General features: G+C 38.0%; 1 long non-coding RNA gene across 1 annotated transcript in view; it reads left to right on the top strand.

Moving 5' to 3' along the window:
- LOC128375104 (uncharacterized) overlaps positions 1–6,269 on the top strand; it is a 13,119-nt gene extending 6,850 nt beyond the window's left edge. The window contains exon 4 of the long non-coding RNA XR_008323071.1: positions 6,160–6,269. This is a non-coding gene — a long non-coding RNA (uncharacterized LOC128375104). The remainder of the gene's footprint in view (positions 1–6,159) is intronic.
- Positions 6,270–21,317: the final 15,048 nt, after the last annotated feature.

The following is a 21,317-nucleotide window of genomic DNA, read 5'->3' as shown; positions in this document are numbered from 1 at the left end:
CTTTGAAGATGGACAGCTGCAAATTGACTACACCCTGACGAAGGAGGAGTAACATGCCATGCTTCAGAGTGGTACACCCTCTGAGGGGTATTGCACAAAAGTAGAATAAAGAAATCCAGGATAACTGAGCAAGCGCAGCTTGATCTAGTCTGACCGGCGCATCTTGGTTTATTCGGTTGCACGTTTGCTGAGCCACGATGAAAAGGCGCGGCTATGTCAAGCCAGGTGTAGATAGTTGGGATAAGTGCGTGTTCACAGCATTCTCAAATAGACCCATGGCATCGATCACAGATTGGAAAATGGAAAGGTGTTGCGCGTCATTCTTCACGGCCGCTGAACAACAGCTCCTGATGGAATTTCATGATGAGGTTAAAGAAATTATAAGAAAAAAAGGCAACACAAGCACAAAGCACTGTAATCAAGGAAAGGGAGAAAGCCTGGCAGACAATCGCGGACCGGCTCAATGCGTAAGTAGTGCAATTAATGTACAATTATTGGGTTAAGCATAGTTCAGTGGGTAGAGCACTCGCCCCATGTGTTGAGGCTACAGTCCTCGCTGCAGGCGACCCTGGTTCAAATCCCGCACCAAGCACTCCTATCCTGCACGTCATTCCCCCTCCCTGTCTCCAGTTTTCCTGTCTCTCTCTACTAACCTGTACATCAAAGGCAAAAAGCCCAAAAAATATACTTAAAAAAGTACAATTAATACAACAGTGCTCCACTAGAACTGTCAAAATTACAATTAAAGGACTAAAGAATTTACTGTCCAAGCCCACTAATCAACAGTTTTGATTTAAATTAAAATAAACACTTTGATTTAAATGTGGCAAGTAAAAGTGCATGCTACTCAGGAAATATAATTAAGTGCAAACTATTATTATAATTAGGTGTAGGGCAGGGGGAAGGCACATCTGCAGCTGCAGGATGCACTTCTGCAGATGAGGAGACAGTGTTGCTGGACTCCAGGCTTGAGGTATCATGTCAATCTTGTGGAAATGTCTTGCTCATTTAGCCCATAATGGATATGAAGTCAGTGATTTGGTGCTAATAGAAAATAACATGTGTAACAGGACCCAGATGCTGCTCAGCCTCAGAAGCAGCCAAGTAACATTGTGAGTATCGGCTAGTAAATAGTACAAAGTAAATCTACTGTACATTATACGCAATAATGATACCACATGAATGACTATAAAATGACTGTTGCAATTAAACAGTCAACAGACTTTAATGAAACGACAATATAGTCTATTATATCAACATATTTAGAAAGACCATGGAAATGCTGTAAAACCCATTAATTTGTCACAAGATTGACAGAACTGCCCCTTACCCTGAGAATAATCTTAGCCTGGTTGTTAGCCTGGTCTGGAGCAGGCTAGCTGCAGAGAATAAATCACCATAGTAACTGGGCCGGGTTAAATTTAACCTGCTTTCATGCAACTGACTTGAGGCTAAATTCAGCCAGGATAACTAACATATCCCGGCTTAATCCCTTATCCTGGTTTCGTGCAATACCCCTCTGGTTTGTCTTCTCTTCTAATATGAAGAGACACAAGTACACAATGATGTTTATGGAATATAAATATGCATTTGATTTGAAGTCAAAAGACTGCTCTCTCTAACCTAGAGATCAGAGTTTATCCATCATTTTACACCACTAAGCACAACATAAGCTGTGTTTATCATCTTTTCATAGATTTTCAACACAGACTTGTATTATTTTTCCATTCAGATTACAAAGCTCCTTAGTTTGCCATTTTTAGCGCCTTCCAGCGCTCCCATCATTTTACCACAGATTAAAAAAGCCTCTGCTATGGTGAGGTCATCAACAGCTCCACACGACAGATGTTAGAAAATATGAAGCACAGGTTAAAGGTCAAAGCCAACACATGTGGTGTGTATGTGTGGTCAGTTATGTTTACATTTCAGTCATGGTATACACAACATGTTAATCTGAGGTTGGCATGGCTTTTCATTTAACTGCAGCAAGTATGTTTTTGTTCTTTGTCTTTACAACACATATTATTTTATGATTTTGTTGATTATGATTTATCTCTATATTTGGAGAGCAAATATTCTAGGATGATTGTCAGTTGATTAGTCCACAACTTTGATCCGAACTAAAATACACAGAGCTACCTAGGTGGCTCTGTGTATTTTGACTCTTAGCATGCGGCTGAAAAATGTAGCAGGGAGCCAGCTGCAGGGAGCCAGCTGCTGTCAAAAGATGCAGTTTTAATAGGTTTTAATGGGGAGATTATGGTCCCTAAGAGTCTTACAGGAACAATTTTGTCTATACAGTGTATTTTAGACCTATTATAAGTGATTGATTGAAAAATAAATAAATAAAAGAATATTCTTGGAGACAAAGCCCAAATGATCAAGAAAATCATTTGGGCAAGAAAATAAAAAATGAAAAGCCAAAAATGTCCCTAGTGAAAAAAAGTATCTTTTGATGGCCACTTAGAAAGTGCTTTTACTTTACAATTATCACCACAGTACCACAGCAATCCATGTATGTTTTTCCTACCTTTAGAGTGTATGTGTTGATTAGTAAGTATGCAGCAATTGGGCAGAAAATTGTCCAATCTTGCGCTCCCAGAACCCAGTTATTTTCGGTGTGCAATGTCAACCAATCAGATGTCACCAGGAAAAGCTGAACACATTACACACATACTGCCTTCAGACAGAAAAAAAATACAAATATTGTAGGCAATGCTTTCTCATTAGTCATCACATGTTTCTGTAATTATGTATTATATGGATTTATGTGAGAGACATTTACATAACACAACAAATGACAGCACAGCAGGGGAGCAGAAAGCCAATCGTTGTGACTTATACAATATGAATCACAGCAGTAATGGATGGAATGAATACAATAAATGTTTATTGCCCTACAGCTGTGTTCAGATAGGATGTGATACAAATGTACAGCTCATATTACTTGTTACTGTGGATCATTTGTGTTTATTCCCCCCAAACAAAGTTAAAGTACATTACAGTACATTAGATGTAAGCTGGCGACCAACGGCAGGCACCAACCATGTTGTTGACCGAGTTGTTTTGGAAGTGACTGTGTTCAGTTCAGCCTCTGACTGAACTCAGAACTCAGCAGGAGTTCTGGTTCTTTACGTTATTTATCTCCAGTGACTCTCCTTTTATCTCTCTCCTCTCTGTAAGTTCATGAAGTGTGTTCATAAAGTGCTGCAATATGCACCAATTTGAACCTTTTTCAACTTGCACAGACATGTGTTTGCATCAGTTCACTCTGCCCCAGGAGAATTCATGCCTACTGCATTGACTTTGAATGTAATCACACTACATAAAATTCGCTTGATGAGTCAAGTGCCTTGAGATAACTTTTTGTGTGATATGGTGCTGTATAAATTAAATAAATACAATGAGGATGGGGCCCTTCTCCTTCTGCCTGCATGGGTTCTCTCATCCCACAGACCAAAAACAGGCAGTTTAGATTAATTGGTGACTCTAAATTGCCCGTAGGTGTGAACCATAGACTGTATAAAAGAAATGGACGTAACATCCGTGATGTCACCCATTGGTTTGTGGTGGACTGCTGCTCGGTAGTCAATAGTTTCAGATCTGGGCAGCGCCATCTTGAAAATTTCAGGTGCATGCTGGGAAAAAAAACACGGATTCTACTAATATGGGCATGAGGCGGGGCAATGGGCAGAGCGGGGGAGGTTGCTATGGTTGCGAGGGCTGGATCTCGAGGACATAGGGCAATCAACCTGTCAATCATGACGTAGCCACGCCCTAACGCATACCCTGCTTTATCGTCAAATATAAAATCAGGGAGGCCAAAATTTCACAAATGAACATCATACTGCATTGAAGAAGGCTTTAAACTAGCGATTGAGACCATAAACACATTTTGAAAACGTTTACTGAGGTTAGAAATCAAGTGAGAAGTCGGTTAATTCTCCATTGATTTGTGTAGAGACGGAAGTCTTTTTGACACCAAAACGCCCCCTGGTGGCCTTTTTATAGAATGCAGTTCTAAATTACTTCCGTGTTGGCTTCATTTCAGAGGACCAGTTTGGACTGATGACCTGTCCAGGGTGTATCCTCTCACCCAATGACAGGTGGGATTGACTCCAGCTCCCCCATTACCCTCTAGAGAAGATAAATGGTTTGGAAAATGAATGAATGAATGAAATGAGTTAATAAATAAGCAGTCAATAAAATCCCAATAAGTGTGCACTTGCAAGCAGAGAAGACTCATAGAACATGAAAAAAGAAATATAGCACTGTAGTATTAGTAGAATCTACTTGAATTACAGGAACCTATTGGTATTGGAAGTAACACTACATATTTAACAATCCTTTAACTGCATTTCCAACTTTGGTTTAAGGCCTTGATTTCAAGTTGCAGATGTCTGCATTATTTGTTGAGCACCATGCACAGATGCATTAGTTTCCTCCAGCACAGAGGGTTGCTCCACGTTGTCTGTAGCTGAGTCAGCCTCATCTCCCATCCTGTGATTACCTGGCTCCCTCTCTCCTGTTCCCTGCCTCTCTTCCTCTGCTGCCTCATTCAGATTATTCAGAGAATAATTGGAAAGAATTATTAAGAAAAGTAAAGATCAAAAGCTCTACTTTATTGGTGAGACCACAGATCACAGTTTATCTCCCCCCAAAAAAGGTGACTGCTCACCACATTATCTTCAGCACAATTGGCATAGAGTCTTTTCCTTTCTCTGAGGCTTGTGCTATGTTTTATATCTGTTCTGGATGTCTCTGATACATTGTTTACTGTTGTTGCAGTTTTTTCCACATCAGGGTTTTTGTTTATGGTTATTTAATTATTATCCTTTGTAACAGTTGAATTCTTCCAGAAGGCAAACATGTTCTGCTAGAGTGCTGCAACACAGTTACTTGCTCAGTAATACATTTAGTCATGATTCACTGTATATTAGTCATACATTAGTCACAACCTAATAGCAGCTGATGATTGTAGATCACTGTTAGTTAGATGTCAGACGTTGAAGTCTATCTTGAAACCACTGGATGTTATGATGGTGGCAGTTTTGAACTGAAACTGGGGAAATGAACACTTTTAAAATTTTTGAAAACATGTTTTAAAATATATTCATATTCTACACTATTGCAGCATGTTCCGGGTCAATTTTGACCCAGTCTAAGAATCCCCTATTAAAGTGTCCATACCAAATACTGAACCTCAGATGTGTTTAGAAAGCATCAATAGTTTATCTGACTGATCAATAAACGTGATTAAACCTTGATTCATGTTTCAGAGAGCAGAGAGAGTGTATTTTTTTTAGCTTTTACATCATTCATTTATGGAGAACAAACATCTACTATCACACAATATCATGTCCTATTTGACCTAAGACATGAAAATATAGCATAACAATAATGATGTAAATGTATTTAATGTAAAGGTAAAATGAGCAGAACTTTATGGAAGTGTGGGGTTTATTGTATAACCATTAGAGCCATCAGTCTTCACTGCTACATCATAAAAACTACTATCTTATTAAAACTATTAACTATTCATTTAACATAAACACATGGCAATAGATACGGCTGATATTTGACCTGAACAGAATGTAAGGGTTAAGCTTTAATTATCATTTATTGTATCACTATCTCTTTATTATGCTGCTGGGACCTGACTGCAAATTCAGTTCTTTTCATGTGAAAGCATCGCTTTTGAGTGACAATAAATGAACCTTGAACTTTGAACTTTACACACACATCTGATGCCAAGGCGCTCTACTTCATATTCTGTTCAGTTTGTTTGCTGCTGGCAGCATGCAATTCTTTCATTACAAGCTTAGCATTACCATACTGATGTATGCTGCAGTCACAACAGTAGATGTAAACTCTATGTGCAGATAGAAAGGTCCACACTCAACTATGACATATTGTAGGTTAGCAGAGCAGTGTCTCTTGATAATGGCATTGTCCATGAACCAAGCTTTGTTCATAGAAATGTACAGTCCCCCTCACCTCACCTTTGCTCTGACCTGAGTCATTAGCTGTTCTATCTGCCCTGAGAATGTAGCAGCACAGTAGCTTAATGGCACAGAAGAGGGTTGTTTATGCTTTTCCTGTTCACAGACGATCAAGTATGATCAATAATGACATTTACTTCTTTCATTTACTTTACAGTGACTCCTCTCTGTAAGGGAACAAGTGGACCCAAACCATGCCAGCAGAATGCGGCACACAGTATAACAGACCCACCAGACCCCTTCACTCTAGGAGTCAAGCATTCATATCCGCAAGTTTTATAGAAACGTGCAGAAATAGGGACGTAATGAACGCAGAGCACGGACAGAAGGCTCTGTCCATTTCCGTATTTAATGTTGAGTATAAATGGGCCTTAAGTGTATGCCACACATGTGCTCTCACCCACTTGTCCAGAATAAGGCGAAGAATGACTCATCTGAGCAGATCACTTTTTTCTACATCTCTGTAGAACAGTGTTTGTGGTTTTTTGCACCACTGAACTCTTAAATGTGCATCCATCTCTGTAATGATGGGTTCATACACTGTAGGTCATTGTAGAGGGACTGCTGACACAGTCTGATCAGGTCCAGTCACCTGAGGAAGAGCTGCTCTCTTGTTGTTCCAAAATGAAGTTTTATAATTAAGTTCAGGAACTACTTAAGTCACACCTTATCCACTCCTCTCCCCTTTGTCTCATCTCTTCTTCCCAAACCCTTTCTAACATTCTCTCTCTTTTATTTGACTTCAGGAACCATGGGGGGCTGGAGTATCACCACACTCCGTTGCTATACCCACCACAAGATCAGTACTGCATCCCACACCTCCATCCATCTAGTTGGATCCTTCTTTCATCCCTCACCCTACACCCTCATCCCTTCATCCCCAATCTTTTAACCCTCTGTCATCATCCCCTCATCCCTCCACCACTAACCCTTCTACCTCTGTAGCAATAAATCTTTAAACTCATATCCGAGATGGCCTGGTCTTTGTTAGTGAATGCACAGTCATCAAATGTGTGCTGTTGACCACAGTGTCCAACCTCTTAAACATAGGTCTAAATACAGATGTCACTTAGTCACTGTTCCTATTGAGCAGTCTTTGTGAAGCTCCTGCCATCTGCACCCCAACAATCAGGCCTTTTTCGTAGTCACTTAGATCTTTTTCCTCTTGTAGTGCACCTGTGTGGAAGCATCTGCATTTGTTATCTCCCTCCACTCATTGCTTTTTCCTTTAATCTGTCATCCATCTATGTGCCCATCTGTCCATTCCCCTTTTAGCTCTTTTGACTAAATAAAAGTGACTTTATACTACAAACTTGAAGAAACTTGTGAGCCCAGCAATAATGATGACATATATTGTAAGAGACACTTTCCATTAAGAAAGAACAAGTGATGTGAATATTAATTGTCTAGTTCTGGAACATAAAACTGCTTCTTTTTCAAATGTCCATTTCCTGACAAGACAATTTTTTAGAATTTCCCTTCCCTAATTTGCATTCATCTGCTTTTATTGATGAGTGGGTAACAGGTAGGAAAAGCAGGAGTGGGTTAGGTTATCCTCCATACTGTTGCTTTAAAGTTTATGCCAGCTACCCCCCCCCCCTTTTTTGTTTTCTTCCCTCTTTTTCATAGCCTTGATTTCTTTTTCCACACGTCTTCATCTCCTCCTCCTCCTTTTTATTTTCTTTGTTCTCCATCTTTGTTACATCCTCACCTTCAATCTTTTCTTTATTCCCCTTACTATCAATTCCCACCTACTCCTCTTTCCTTCTCCTCCTGCCTCCTCCTAGTCTTTTTCTCAAACTTCTCCTTCTTTTTAGTGTAAAAGGCAAGCTTGTAAAAGGAGATATAGACAGACAGTATATATTCAGTAAACAACACACACAGCAGGATTTATTGTTTAGTAAGTTAGAGCACAAAGAAACCACGAACATATTTTTATTGTTGACAGGAAGTGAGCAGATATTTCTCTTGAAAAGTAGTTTAATAGGTGAACAATGTTTCCTAACAACACCAATCAGAGTCCTGTTTTGGGCCTGCATTTAAAGGGGCCTCGGTAACTGAACAAGGTCATCACTTGGCAGAGAGACAGTCAAATTCTCGACAACCTCTCGCTTAGATGAAGGGCTTTTTCATTTTCCCTGCTCTCTCACCAACAGCACACATCTTTAACCAGGCCAGAATGCTCGGTGGAGCTTTTGCTGTTGTTGACTTTCCATCTCACATTTTCACCACTGTTAGAATTTCAATTGTCTGTTGGATGTAGAAGTGACTGTCAACAAGCTTCATTGATGTCTCTTTAATGCAGCTTCAGTGAGAGGCTCTGCAGTAAAGGAAAATTATAGATTTATTTTGAAAGGCATTATAAATGTTAGAAAATAATTGCTGAAAATGTGTTGCTGTGTAGTACAGAATTGTGGAGTGAGACCAATAAACAGTTTTTCACTATTTTTGTGTTCAGGATTTTTTGGACATGCCTAAAAAAGCTGCAGTATGATGTAAAGGGGTGACTAGCATGCTCCCACCCTGCCCCCTCCAGCACATCAAGGCCAGGACAACAAGGTTTAAAGTCCGTGTAAAATAAGAATAAATATGTGTTTTGAGTTTGACATACCACAGAAAAGTGTGTTGTTAACCACCCTGCCAAATTTGAATGATTAAAAAAATTGCCAAATATATGAAAGCAGGCTTCAAAATTGACTTCAAACTCAGCTTCTTTCTCTGCTCCCAAATGCTGCTAACTCAGCTGCTAGCTCAGCTGCTAACTCTGCTGCTAGCTTGGCGGCTAACTCGGCTGCTAGCTTGGCTAACTGTAGATTGTAGTAGTAGCATGAGTAGTAGTAGTAGTGTGTGCTGAATGTATTTATACCTCTACAGCAGCAGATTTATGCTAATGCAGATTTTTCAGACGCGCCCACTAAATCCTGAATACAGAAATGTTGAAACACAGTTTGTGAAGCCTAGCTCCACAATTCAAATCTAAATGGTTGAAATGCTTTTTACACCTTTTTTAGAAATACATTTATGACCTATTTAATGTGTTTAGAAGAAAATGTTTGAATTCACTTTACACTGTCTTTAAGGCCAGCTTCTTTCCAGAAGCTGTGAGACTGACTAAGGTTTTTATTTTTGATTTCTTAGATGATTATTTCACCCTTACTGTTTCTATTCTACACCCTCACACCCAGTCTAAGAATCCCCTCATAAAAAGTGGAGAAAAAACAGCTACTATCACACAATATCATGTCCTATTTTACCTAAGACATGAAAATATAACATAGCAATAATGATGGAAATGTATTTAATGTAAAGGTAAAATGAGCAGAACTTTATGGAAGTGTGGGGTTTATTGTAGAACCATTAGAGCCATCAGTCTTCACTGCTACATCATAAAAAGAAATCTTCATAACTACTATTTTATTAAAACTATTGACTATTCATTTCACTAAAACACATGACAATAGGTACGGAGATAATTTGACCCAGAACAACCTCAATGGACAAACATTTGTAGCACCTATACAAAAGTATAACATTTCAAATTTCAGAATAAAAGACATTTGTGGTGTTTTTACAAGCTGTTAATTTATTTTATCACCATCTCTTTATTATGCTGCTGGGACCTGACTGCAAATTTAGTATTTTTCATGTGAAAGCATCGCTTTTGAGTCACAATAAACGAACCTTGAACCTTGAACCTTGAACTTTGAACAGAATATGAAGTAGAGTCCCTTGGCATCAGATGTGTGTGTAGTCTGTTCAGTTTGTTTGCTGCTGGCAGCATGCAATTCTTTCATTACAAGCTTAGCATTACCATACTGATGTATGCTGCAGTCACAACAGTAGATGTAAACTCTATGTGCAGATAGAAAGGTCCACACTCAACTATGACATATTGTAGGTTAGCAGAGCAGTGTCTCTTGATAATGGCATTGTCCATGAACCAAGCTTTGTTCATAGAAATGTACAGTCCCCCTCACCTCACCTCTGCTCTGACCTGAGTCATTAGCTGTTCTATCTGCCCTGAGAATGTAGCAGCACAGTAGCTTAATGGCATTATTGAGGATGCTGCTGTTAATCATGAATTTGCAGTACATAATCCTTTTGAGTGGTGATCCACAGCAGTTCATCTATGTTGTTCACTCGAGACTGGAAAATGCTATATTAATGCTGTAATTCCAAATTTTCTACTGCTTCAGAGGTTTTTCCACTCTGACCATCATATTTAAACCATTCATATATTGAACATCAATCAGCAGCTTCTGTGCAACATAATCATTATAAAACTGAGACATGATATTGTTAAAATTGCACCTCAGGCTATTCATCTGTTTTATAAATAGATGGTTTATTATAGTAAAGTTATATGTATATATATATATATACACACACACACACACACACACACACACACACACTATTTAGATGTTATTATGCAATGGTTTTACTTGTCTGGCACACTTGAGATCACATTGGACTGTATGTGGCCCCTGAACTAAAATGAGATACCTCTGCTGTAAACCAGGCCCAATCAGTTTTTTTAAGGGAGTTAAACATGAGTGTTAAGTTCAGAGGCTCAGACTGTTCAGTGTGGATTGTAGTTTCAGCGTCATGCTCCCAACATTTCAGAGCTCACAATACTGCTTGTCTTTCCATGATTTTGAAACCTAATTTTATTTCCCTGCCCTTTTTTAGGGGTCAAACTGATACATTTTTCTGTGGTGTGAAAAACTCACAATATGTATTTATTATTGCTTTAGACAGACTTTAACCCTTACATACTGTTCAGGGTCAGATTTGACCCAATTTTACATTTGAGTCTTAAAAACACCATATACACATTTTATTTAACCAAACTTTCCCCTAAATGTGATCCACAGTATACAAAAAAAAAAAAAATCAAAAGTCAGCATTCAAACATGTTGTATTCTTCATATCGTGTAAAATGTTCTCCTGGACCATAAAATAAGAAGAATACACTCTGTTTGCTCTCTGAAAGCTTCATTAAAGATGAATCAAACATTTATGAATGTGAATTGGTGTAGAGACTAATTATGAGTCAGAATATGAACAGTATGTGAGAGTTAAACATTTCTCGTACAGGTCAAATCACACAAAAAACTTGCATTGATGAGGTACTGTACTTCTTTTTCACACTGGCTGGATGAGATTTATTCTCATGTTTTGCAGCAGCAGACAAGTCTTCCAGATGCTCTCATTGTGTTGAAACGAGCGGCAACCCGTCCTTTGGTCAATCTTAAGAATCTGAAGGTTTAGGTCATTTGCTGCTTCTGGTAGAAGCTGTGCAGTTTGGCGTTTTTGTGTTGTGAAGCTGTAAAGCTTTGAGATGAACATTTTAAAATGATGACAGCCAGACACAACTTTCTATGAGCCATTTCAGCTAACTCTAATCTGTGAGTTAAGCAGTGAATGGATTTACCTTGGGAAAGTCACGTTTTAGTTTTAGTGATGACTCAATTTTTGTAGCCTGTCAAAAGTGACAGTCCATGAGCTGCAATGCTAATGAGATTTCTGTGTAAAAAATCATCATGAGAGCCAGCTGCATGTAAACTTCCTCTCAATAATAAATGGAAGTGGCATCAGTGAGCTCTTTCAATTTAAAGAAAAATGTGACTGACATCACCATCTCCAGTTACATCACATGTGGTCTAGCATACATGATCACATTCATCAAACTGTTAAGATGATACAGGAGTTATTTTCTTTTCTTTTCTTTTTGACACTTTTTTTCCTCACATCATTTGCTATGTGGTCTGAGTGCGGCTTCATCATTAATGGAGTCATCTTTCTAAATGCCAATGTTTCTGTTGCACATGTAATGCATATGTAGTTGTGAATGAGGCTGCTGTTTCCTGTATCAAACTGTGCTTCTTACTGGCCACAGAAATGTGCAGTAGTCCTCTGATGTAATGCACTATTGTTGCCAATGATTCTTTGTGTCTTTTCACATCTATTGCGCTCTACTCCACTGACCCGTTCATCAGAAAAGTACATTCTAGGTACTTTGTCAGACAGTAACATCGTCTTTGCATCTCTGTATAAGCTGCATCACATTTACCATCCTTTCTGTTCAGGGACAGAGTTCCTGTCCTTTCAGCTATGCTACTGCTCTCTTGCACAATAATCAGGTTTGTTGAGGATGAGACAACCGTGATGATGTAATGCTTTCTTTACTATCAGTAGCTACCACTTTATTAAAAGGATATAATTGTTGGGCATCCCATCAGTTTCTGAAAGTACTATTTGCCTAAATATGTGGTATGATGTCATACATCTTTAAGTGCAGCATCCTTTCTAACTCATTTCTCTGCTACTAGTTCCTGCCTGCTCACTGTCCTCCTAACCCTAACCCTAACCCTAACCCTTATCTTCATCTCCCATATTATCCTGCTCATTATAAAAAACACAGAAAATACAGGCTGCATTATTATTTTAAAGTCCTAATTCTAGTCTTCTTTTTTACTACCATTCTTGCTCATGATGACCCTGTGAATAAAATCTAATCATTAAAGTAGTTATACATTAAAACTAATACAATTACTAAGCCTTCAGCACATAGGAAATTTTCAATTATGCAACAAGGTAAAACTAATGTATTCTGAGTAAAAACAAGAGGGGCGCCTATTACAGACGCTTAGGTAATATATAACATTTATCATTGGTAACGAAATGTCAAGCCATAGCACAGCACGCTATCTGTTTAGCCAACATTGGAAATGGTACCATAGACTTTAATGAGGACGCTAGCCACTAGATGAGACATTCAACTTACGTCAAGGTTACAAAATGGTACGATCCACTTAGGATATATATATATATATATATATATATATATATATATGTGTGTGTGTGTGTGTGTGTGTGTGTGTGTGTGTGTATATATATATATATATATATATATATATGTATATATATATATATATATATATATATATATATATATATATATGTGTGTATATATGTATGTATATATAGGAAGGATATATAAATGTTTTGACCCCTCAGCCTCCACTGTAATTTAACTCTCCTGTTGTGTTAATGCTGATTTCATGTTGCCGTGTTCTGAGCACATGCAATCAGAGCAACAAGAGGCTTTGTACACAGGAAGTCACAGTTACAACAACAAGATTGCAGTTCATACAAACTGCAGTAACAGCTTGTCAACTGCAGCCATTCATCTAATCAGCTCACTGTGGCTGCTGTGATTACCATCCCTGTTTGTCTACTGACAAACCTCAAAAATATGAAGTTTTACAGCAGATTTGGGAATTTCCTCCAAACAAGGCTCATCAAGCGCTCTAATCAAGGCTCATTGACAAGCTGTTCTTTTTATCATTTTAGGAAGTCCATACATCAGTTGTACTAATCTGTCTCTATAGATAAAATGTTATCTGTCTCCACTGTGTTATTAGGTTGGTTCATTTGTCTTTATGATTGACTGTACAATTGTATATAATTAATCTTTTTCCTAAATGGCCAGAATATGGGGGAGTGATTTCATTAAATATATGTTTCTTTTATAACATGTCATACATTATGTAGTTTCAAAGTAATATATAACTCAGCAGACCATAGATGGAGCTCCCTTAGTTTTGTTTCTGCTATTTTGTCAATAGAAAGTAAAAAAGGTCGATCATGCTTATTCAAATTTCCACCTGCCCTTGATTAATGCTCTGAATGCAGGGTCAGAGCCTTTCAGCAGATGAAAGGACAGTCAGGAGGAGGGTGGATGGGTCCAAAGGTTGAATCATGACAGACTGTGGCGTTTGTTATATAAAATTCCTTCTCTCGTCTTTAAGTGAAATAATAAGTACCTTTCGCAGCTGCATAAAGTAGAGCAATTAATCAACGCGTTTCCTTTTAGTGGGTTTTGCCTTTGGTACTGAGCACAGTGTTGTGATGGTTTTACATCTCTTACACTCCCACAGAGATGATGGCAGTAATGCAATGTGTGTTTAAGTCTTCTGTCACACCCTTTCATTAGCTGCTATTCACACTAGCTACCAAGTTCTCTCTTTGTTTATTCTAGACAAGTCGAGGAAGTAAAACCACTCCCAGTTTCTACTGTGAAGATCTTCTAAATTAAAGAGCTAAATACAACTAAGAATTCATGTGAGTGAGTCTCAGAATTAAGTGATAATAGTTAAAATTACTAAAGTTAGTTCATTATTAGTGTTACACCTGTTAGAATTGACACATTTGACAATATTATCCAATGATGGCAAAGGAACACAATTACATTACACAGGGTAATGTAGGTAGGTGATAAACATCTGCAAACAGTTCATCACTGAACTACTGAACAGGTGGTTTCACTTCTGCATAGTGCTAGTATAAGTGTTATTCATATTCATATACTGTACAGTAATATACAGTCAATGATGCTACTGTCTAAGGAGAAATAAGCAGTGATGGCCAAAAACAGAAGTTAGGGTTGGTGTGGTGCATTATTTTTATTGTTTAGAAATATGTCTTTTGTTCTGAATAAGTATACTTTTTATATAGGATATAGGCTACGTTCACTTTAAATATGTTAAATATTTGTTTCAATGTTACAATTATGGATTATGGTGATACATCATTTATTACTGTGTATACTGATAAATTGTCCTTGTCTCGTTTCTTCTTACCTGAGCACACACACGCACACACCCACACACACACTACTCTGCACCTGGCCATGTTTTTACATACTTCTCATAATGAAGTCATTTGTCACCCAGTGCAACAGTAAGACACTTTTATGTGTTTATTGATTTCTAAAGTACAGAGCTACAAGCAATATCTGCTATTAATGAATTGTTCATTCAGGTGATAGAAAAGAGAGAGGCTAACACTGATGTTGTTTTAACATAGATGTCTGACAGGCAGCCTGCTGACATTGGCTGACCAGGATTAGACACTGAGTAAACTAGCATTAATAGCCTTATTCTCTGTGCTGTACAATATAGTCATTTTTCATAAACATTCACTTTTCAAAAGCACACTTATTTACAATGACCAGATGTACCTGTTTGTCCCCATTTCAAAATTGTTGTCTGTTGAGTCTGAATAAATATGAGTAAGACACTAAAATGTCCTGACAAATGATCACTATGCAGGAGTCATTATAATTATGATATTATATTTGAATATTTGTTTTAAATGCTTACATAGACGTTCATCATCCTCACTCATTAAAACATAAATAAAGTTTGAATTCAACACTGATCCGTCTGTGTGTCAATCAATCAGTATGTTGTTGTCAGAACCTGTCAGTATGCTAACAGTTAAATCCCAAAGAGAAAGTCTGTCTTTTATTTTTCTTTACTCTCCTTTTCTTTAATTGGATTTTCATTTTCATACAATTTCAGTTACAATGTTGAAATTAGGTCAATCAGCAAATGAACAACAATAGGACAAATTAAATAAATACATAGAAATAAGAATGAATAAAAACAGTTCAGTGTAGGACAGTATTACAGACAGTACTATTTACATATACCAGCACCAGGAAGTGTCTTTTCTAAAGAGCTCAGGGAAATGTGGTTTTAAATGTTTATATAAAAGATATAAAAGTAACTCTAACTAAGAAAAAAGTCTGCAAAGCAGAAATTACATGTCAGTCTTCCTAGATGTGACTTTCTTTAAAGGCTCTTTCTCAGTTTTTGTTATTAACAAGGTGATTTTTTTAAATTGAATGTATGAAACCTTTTAATCTTTGAAAAACGTGTGACTAGCTCGTGGCATGGCATTGTGAAGATGTAATTTAAAGTCATTTTTATGTTACAGCCATTATAAGTTATATAAAGGCTATAAAAGATGACTGAGATACCTGAAATGTCTTTTTTCAAATCTTGAGGCAGCCAGTTTTTTTGTCTTTATTATTGCTGTGATGCTTTGAGACCTCAATGTGTATTCTAACTTAAAATTTCAAAGGCACGCTCAGATACAGAGGAGGAGGTTTTTCTTTAACAGTCAACGTTAAATTCATCAAAGCGTGGAGTCGAGATGGTCTGATGCTTTCATTTCAATAATAAGTGTTCTTTTCTTTTCACAAAGTAAATAGGCTGGAAACTACGCAAGGTCAGCCATGACAGATATTAACGCGGACAAGCGACTCAGGCTGCTTTTTACTTTAACAGCAGCAGCAGCCGCAACAACATTGGGTTTGTACAGGTCAGAAAATAAAAGCGCTTGTGTTGTTTTGTGTGGATTGACCTGTGTGACCCACTGTCACATTCACTGCAGTTTCAAACGTGTGGCTTTCAAGCAGAACAGCAGCTATGTTTTTAATGAAACTAAAACACTGAGCAGGAATGGAACATGTCAAAGAGTTAAAGGATCAAAATTGTACTTTTTACTTTGACAGCAAAAGAACAATTTTATTAGTTTTACTTAAATGATCCACAACAGCATAAAGATCAGAAGCTCCTTGCCTGCAAAGTGTGACAGTATTTAGTGACACTTCTGATTTAGTGAAAAAGAGAACAGTGGCTGTAAAAAAGCATACAGACTGCCAGATTTACATATCTCATATCTCATTTCGTTTTCTTTTTTTTTCTTATCAACATTAGTATCTTTTGTCACTGTATTGATTTGTTTAACTTGTTTAACTTGGTTTAATCCTTACATGCTATTCAGGGTCACATTTCACCCATTTTGTTTCATTTAACTAATGTGACCCACAGTATTTAAAAATGGGAAATAAAATGAATAATTTTTTTCATTTTTGTGCAGCTCATACACATTACATTACATACACCTGTGTTTATTTAAAGTCTGTGTAAAGTAAGAATAAATATGTGTTCTGAGTTTGACATACCACATAAAAGTGTGTTGTTAACCACCCTGCCAAATTTGAATGATTAAAAAAATCGCCAAATATATTAAATTAGGCTTCAAAGTTGTGTAAAAATCAGCCTCTGTCTCTGCTCCCAATCGTTGTGGGCGTGGCCATCGAGTTCGCTGAAACCCGGCCCCCCTTCCAAGTGTCACCCCCCCCCCCCTTTCATGACTTCTACAAGGACAGATGCAGGAAGAAAACCCTCTGCATAATTTATGAAGGACTGTCACTATCCAGCTCATGAGCCCCGTTTCCACTAAGGAAGTTCTTGGTAAAATTACCTTTACAGGAACGTCCTCTCACTCGTTGTGTCTCCATAGCAGAGTAGGACCTTGATAGGACCAACCAGACTCTGCCCATGATGTCACTGAGGCGACTCGCCGAAAGCTTAACAAAGAAAAGGACAATGAGGAGGTAAACATGGGAGGAGTTGAGGTGGTTACTGTGTTTCTGGTTTGTGTGTTGGTGTACATGACTGTGGACTCTATGAACTTTTTTCTGGCAGTGTAGACGCTTTCTACTTCTGTTCTTCTGCTGGGTTTTAAAAATGCTGCTTATTTTAGCCACATCCCGCTTTGAGTAAACCCAATCAGCAACCGAGTCAACCTCAAACCCCACCCAGGAGTTTTTCGAGGCGAGCAGAGTACCTACCCCAAAACAGGGACTCGTTTAGCCCCCATAAAAGTTCTGTAAAATTACCTCGAAGTTCCTGCAGTAGAAACGGGGCTATGGACTGTTTGACCTTATGACTTCTGGCAAGAGATATGGCTCCATTAAAGCAAAGACAGCCAGAATGTACAATAGTTTCATCCCACAGGCCAAGAATAATAGATTAATATAAAGATTAATACGAATGAATCACTCTGCCCCCTTGAATCATACCTATACAACATGGTATTTTAAAGAATAATTTTTCTAATACTTTAGCTGCTGCACTTATTGCATTTTTTAACCTTGCTCAGATCCCTTTTAACTGCTGCTTTTATGTCGGCCTTTGTTAAGGATTTTTTAAATGTACCCTCACATACTTAGTCTCCACAACAATTCACATTCATACATTCCCCATCAGTCATTAATAAATGTTTGATTTATCCTTCTGTTTGATCAATCTTGTGGACTATCTTGTTCACAATCACTATTTTGTGGTCCAGGAGAACATTTTATGATTAATACAACATTTTTTTTAAATTAACACAGGTCAAATTTGACCTATATAAAAATGTGTATTAGATGCATTTTTTTTTCATTTTGATATACTGTGGGTCACATTAGGAAAGGCCCAGCTAAAAGAAATGTGTATATGTTTTTACAGCTCTCAAATTTAAAAATAGTATGTAAAGGTTAAGTGTGTATGTTTTATTTAACTTTGGCACAATGATCCCGAGCAATGCAATTTCGTTCCTCTATATGGATTTGTTTATTTATAGGTGGAATGACAATAAATAAACTTGAACTTGATATCTTCCACCAACAGTGCCTGTAGGAGCCAAACAACATTCACAGCCACTAAGCATCCAGACTGCTCAGTGATACTGGAGTATGCTCACATGTATACCACCAGAGATTTTTTACCAGCGGCCCATCAGGCTTTGCAACTCACATATCTAAACATTCCACATTGCATATTTGCTTAGCTGCTTGTTCACACTGTCTGCATTGTTTACTGTTTACTGCACTGCTGACATTAAAATGCACTGTCAACCATGACTAATGCTATTGAACCAGCACTGCTACATACCCAATGTGCAATACTCTTCTTCACTTTTACTTTTATGCATAAATCCTCATTTTCATATGTGGACATTATATATTTGATTTATATCTCCTCCCATCTTCAAAAAAATGTTTTCTCTTATATTCTATATTTTATATATTGTGCTCTTATAGCGGAGTTGACCTATTCTCTTATCCAACACATTTAATTGTACTATGTGTTGACCCTGTAAACCTATAACTAATAAACTGAACTGTACTGAAGTGGTTTGGCCTTTAAGTTTTTATTCCCTCAAAGTAACAAAGTTCCATCAGGTGTTTAATTTCAGCCTTGCTGCTGGGGCTCTTCTGTGATTATCTCAGTCATCCATCTATCCACAGCCTCAACAAAGTCCACAAGGCACAGGCCAATGTTTACCTCTCAGTGTGCCATTTAATACAATGTCTGTCCAAGCCTTCCACAGACAAACTAGTAGAACATAAACACAGGTCCTTGGTGTTAAAGAGTTTACAGGGCCTTAGTCTTACAAATCCCAAGTCTGTTAGAAGAAACATTTAGCAAAAATGATAATGGAAGTACTTGGTCTGTGGCAGAGAAAAATCATGATTGAAATTGTTTCTGATCACGTTTGTATGACAGTGTATTAGGGCCATAGATGTAAAAAGCCTCACTTTGAATCACTGCAGAAACAAGGCCTGCTGTGGAAGAACTGATCAATTTGTACTTTTCAGTTGGGTTTAGCAATAAGGAGATACTTGTTATCTTATCCCATAATCACCATATCATCCTAAGCATCCAGACTTTGACAAAACATGGCAAGAAACCGGGCCTGTTTCAGAGAAAAAAACATACAAATCTGGATGAGGTGATAGCTTTTGTTCAACAGGAGCTGCAACAAGCCAAGCAGATGCAAGGCTATCACTGGTTACATCTACGAGCAGTTCAGATGGGTTTAGAGGTACAGCAAGACACCATACGCCAAATTATCAAATGAATTGATCCTCAATGTAACGGAACAGCTTCAGTGATGATACGCTGGCTGTGTATATACTGGCCTAATCCTCCGGTCAGAGAAGACGCAGCAACTTCTCTCCTTTTGATGACTTTATTGACCTTTATCCAACTGAACAGAACACTGTAGTACATGTGTAGGTGTGTGTGGTTTGTGATGTATGCAGAAGACAACAATAATAAACAGTATTAATTAACTTACAATGCAGTAGTAATATAGTATATATATAGTATATAGTAGCAATAATGATAGAATAACACAAATTACAACGGACGTGAGCAACGTGTCATATTGCAAATCGCCAGTAGGAGGCACTGTAGGATCATTCATCAACACAATGGCCTGGCGCAACAGGCAGGTCACGTGACCAAGCTAAACTGAGACAGCATCCTCTGCTACTGATCCGATCAATTTAGCACACTAGCATCACTGTTATAGCAGCTTCAATGAACAACAGCTACTCCGCTAAATAAACATTCACTCATTACGTAACTTACATCATCACCGACGCACACTGTTGTACAGTACAAAGGAATAAAGAGAAGCAATGACGATCGGCAGAGGATTAACTCAACAAGGTAACTGCACTGGAAGTTATTGAACACAATGCGCATGCGCAAACAGTCCACCAGTCCATGCGCGAAGCAGCCTGCCGCGACGTGCACTCCCCACAGCAGGGAATTCACAACACTGAAGATGGATTGAAAAACTCTGACTTTATAATGTCATTATGTCAATATCCAAGTTTTCTCAAAATATTACCTCCTCCCTCCAGGTCAGTATTTCTTTTAATTATAAACAGTCTATCTATCTATCTATCTATCAACCCAGTCTCCCACAAAAACGTACACTGCCTACGTTGGTCCAAACAGCAAAAACGTAGAGGGGTTACAATAAGCGCCCTTAAATTGTATAACTGTTACATTTTTTCTGCTCATTCATTTTGCGTCCAAGTCACGTGACTTTCAGGATTCTGACCGCGACAACAAAAAAACATGGCGGGCACCTCTCATTTTTTAGTGGAAAAAACAATATTTTGAGTTAGTTTCTGCATAAAAATGTGTTTTGATTACATTTCTAGCGATAAATATATATTTTATTTTCATAAAAATCAGTCAGTGGATGTGCATAACACCTCATTCGCTCGTTGTTGCGATGATTTTTCAGGTCTCGACAGAAAAAATGTGAAACTGCAACGTTTTAGTTGCTGAACGGTGCGGTGCTAACGCTTAGCATAGCCATTTTTACCCATATCTTTCACATATCTAAACAAAACGCCTTAATAACCCAGAGATACGATCGGTACATTGTCTGGCCATCTGAATGATTTTTTTCACCTTGGATTATGTGAAATCTAGAGAGAGAGCGCTGCAGTTTTGGACATTAGCAGAGGGCTACATTAGCCTTCCCATCATCCTTCAGTCACTGTTGCTATGGTGACTGAGGACGCCAGCTAAAATGTCAATTTCATGTAATCGTCCCAGGCGTCTGTCCCTCTACATGGAATACCAAACCCCTAATAAACACACCATTGTGTCCAGCAGATTATCACTCATTTATAAAACACTGATTGAGGCTGTGCCCAGAAAGTGCTGCCATTTAGCATAGCTATGGTCCCAGATGCCACATAAGGGCTCCCTCCCTTACGACTTCACTCCGTCTGACAGATCAAAACCTCGCCCACTGCATGCGTTGTGTCTGGGGTTGATTTGCGGATCAACACAGTGTTGACAAAGTGATGACTTA

Source organism: Scomber japonicus, chromosome 16, assembly GCF_027409825.1.
Source record: "Scomber japonicus isolate fScoJap1 chromosome 16, fScoJap1.pri, whole genome shotgun sequence".
In the NCBI taxonomy this organism is placed as follows: domain Eukaryota; kingdom Metazoa; phylum Chordata; class Actinopteri; order Scombriformes; family Scombridae; genus Scomber; species Scomber japonicus.
The sequence above is the reverse complement of the archived record's forward strand: the minus strand, read 5'-3'. Positions and strand labels throughout refer to the sequence as shown.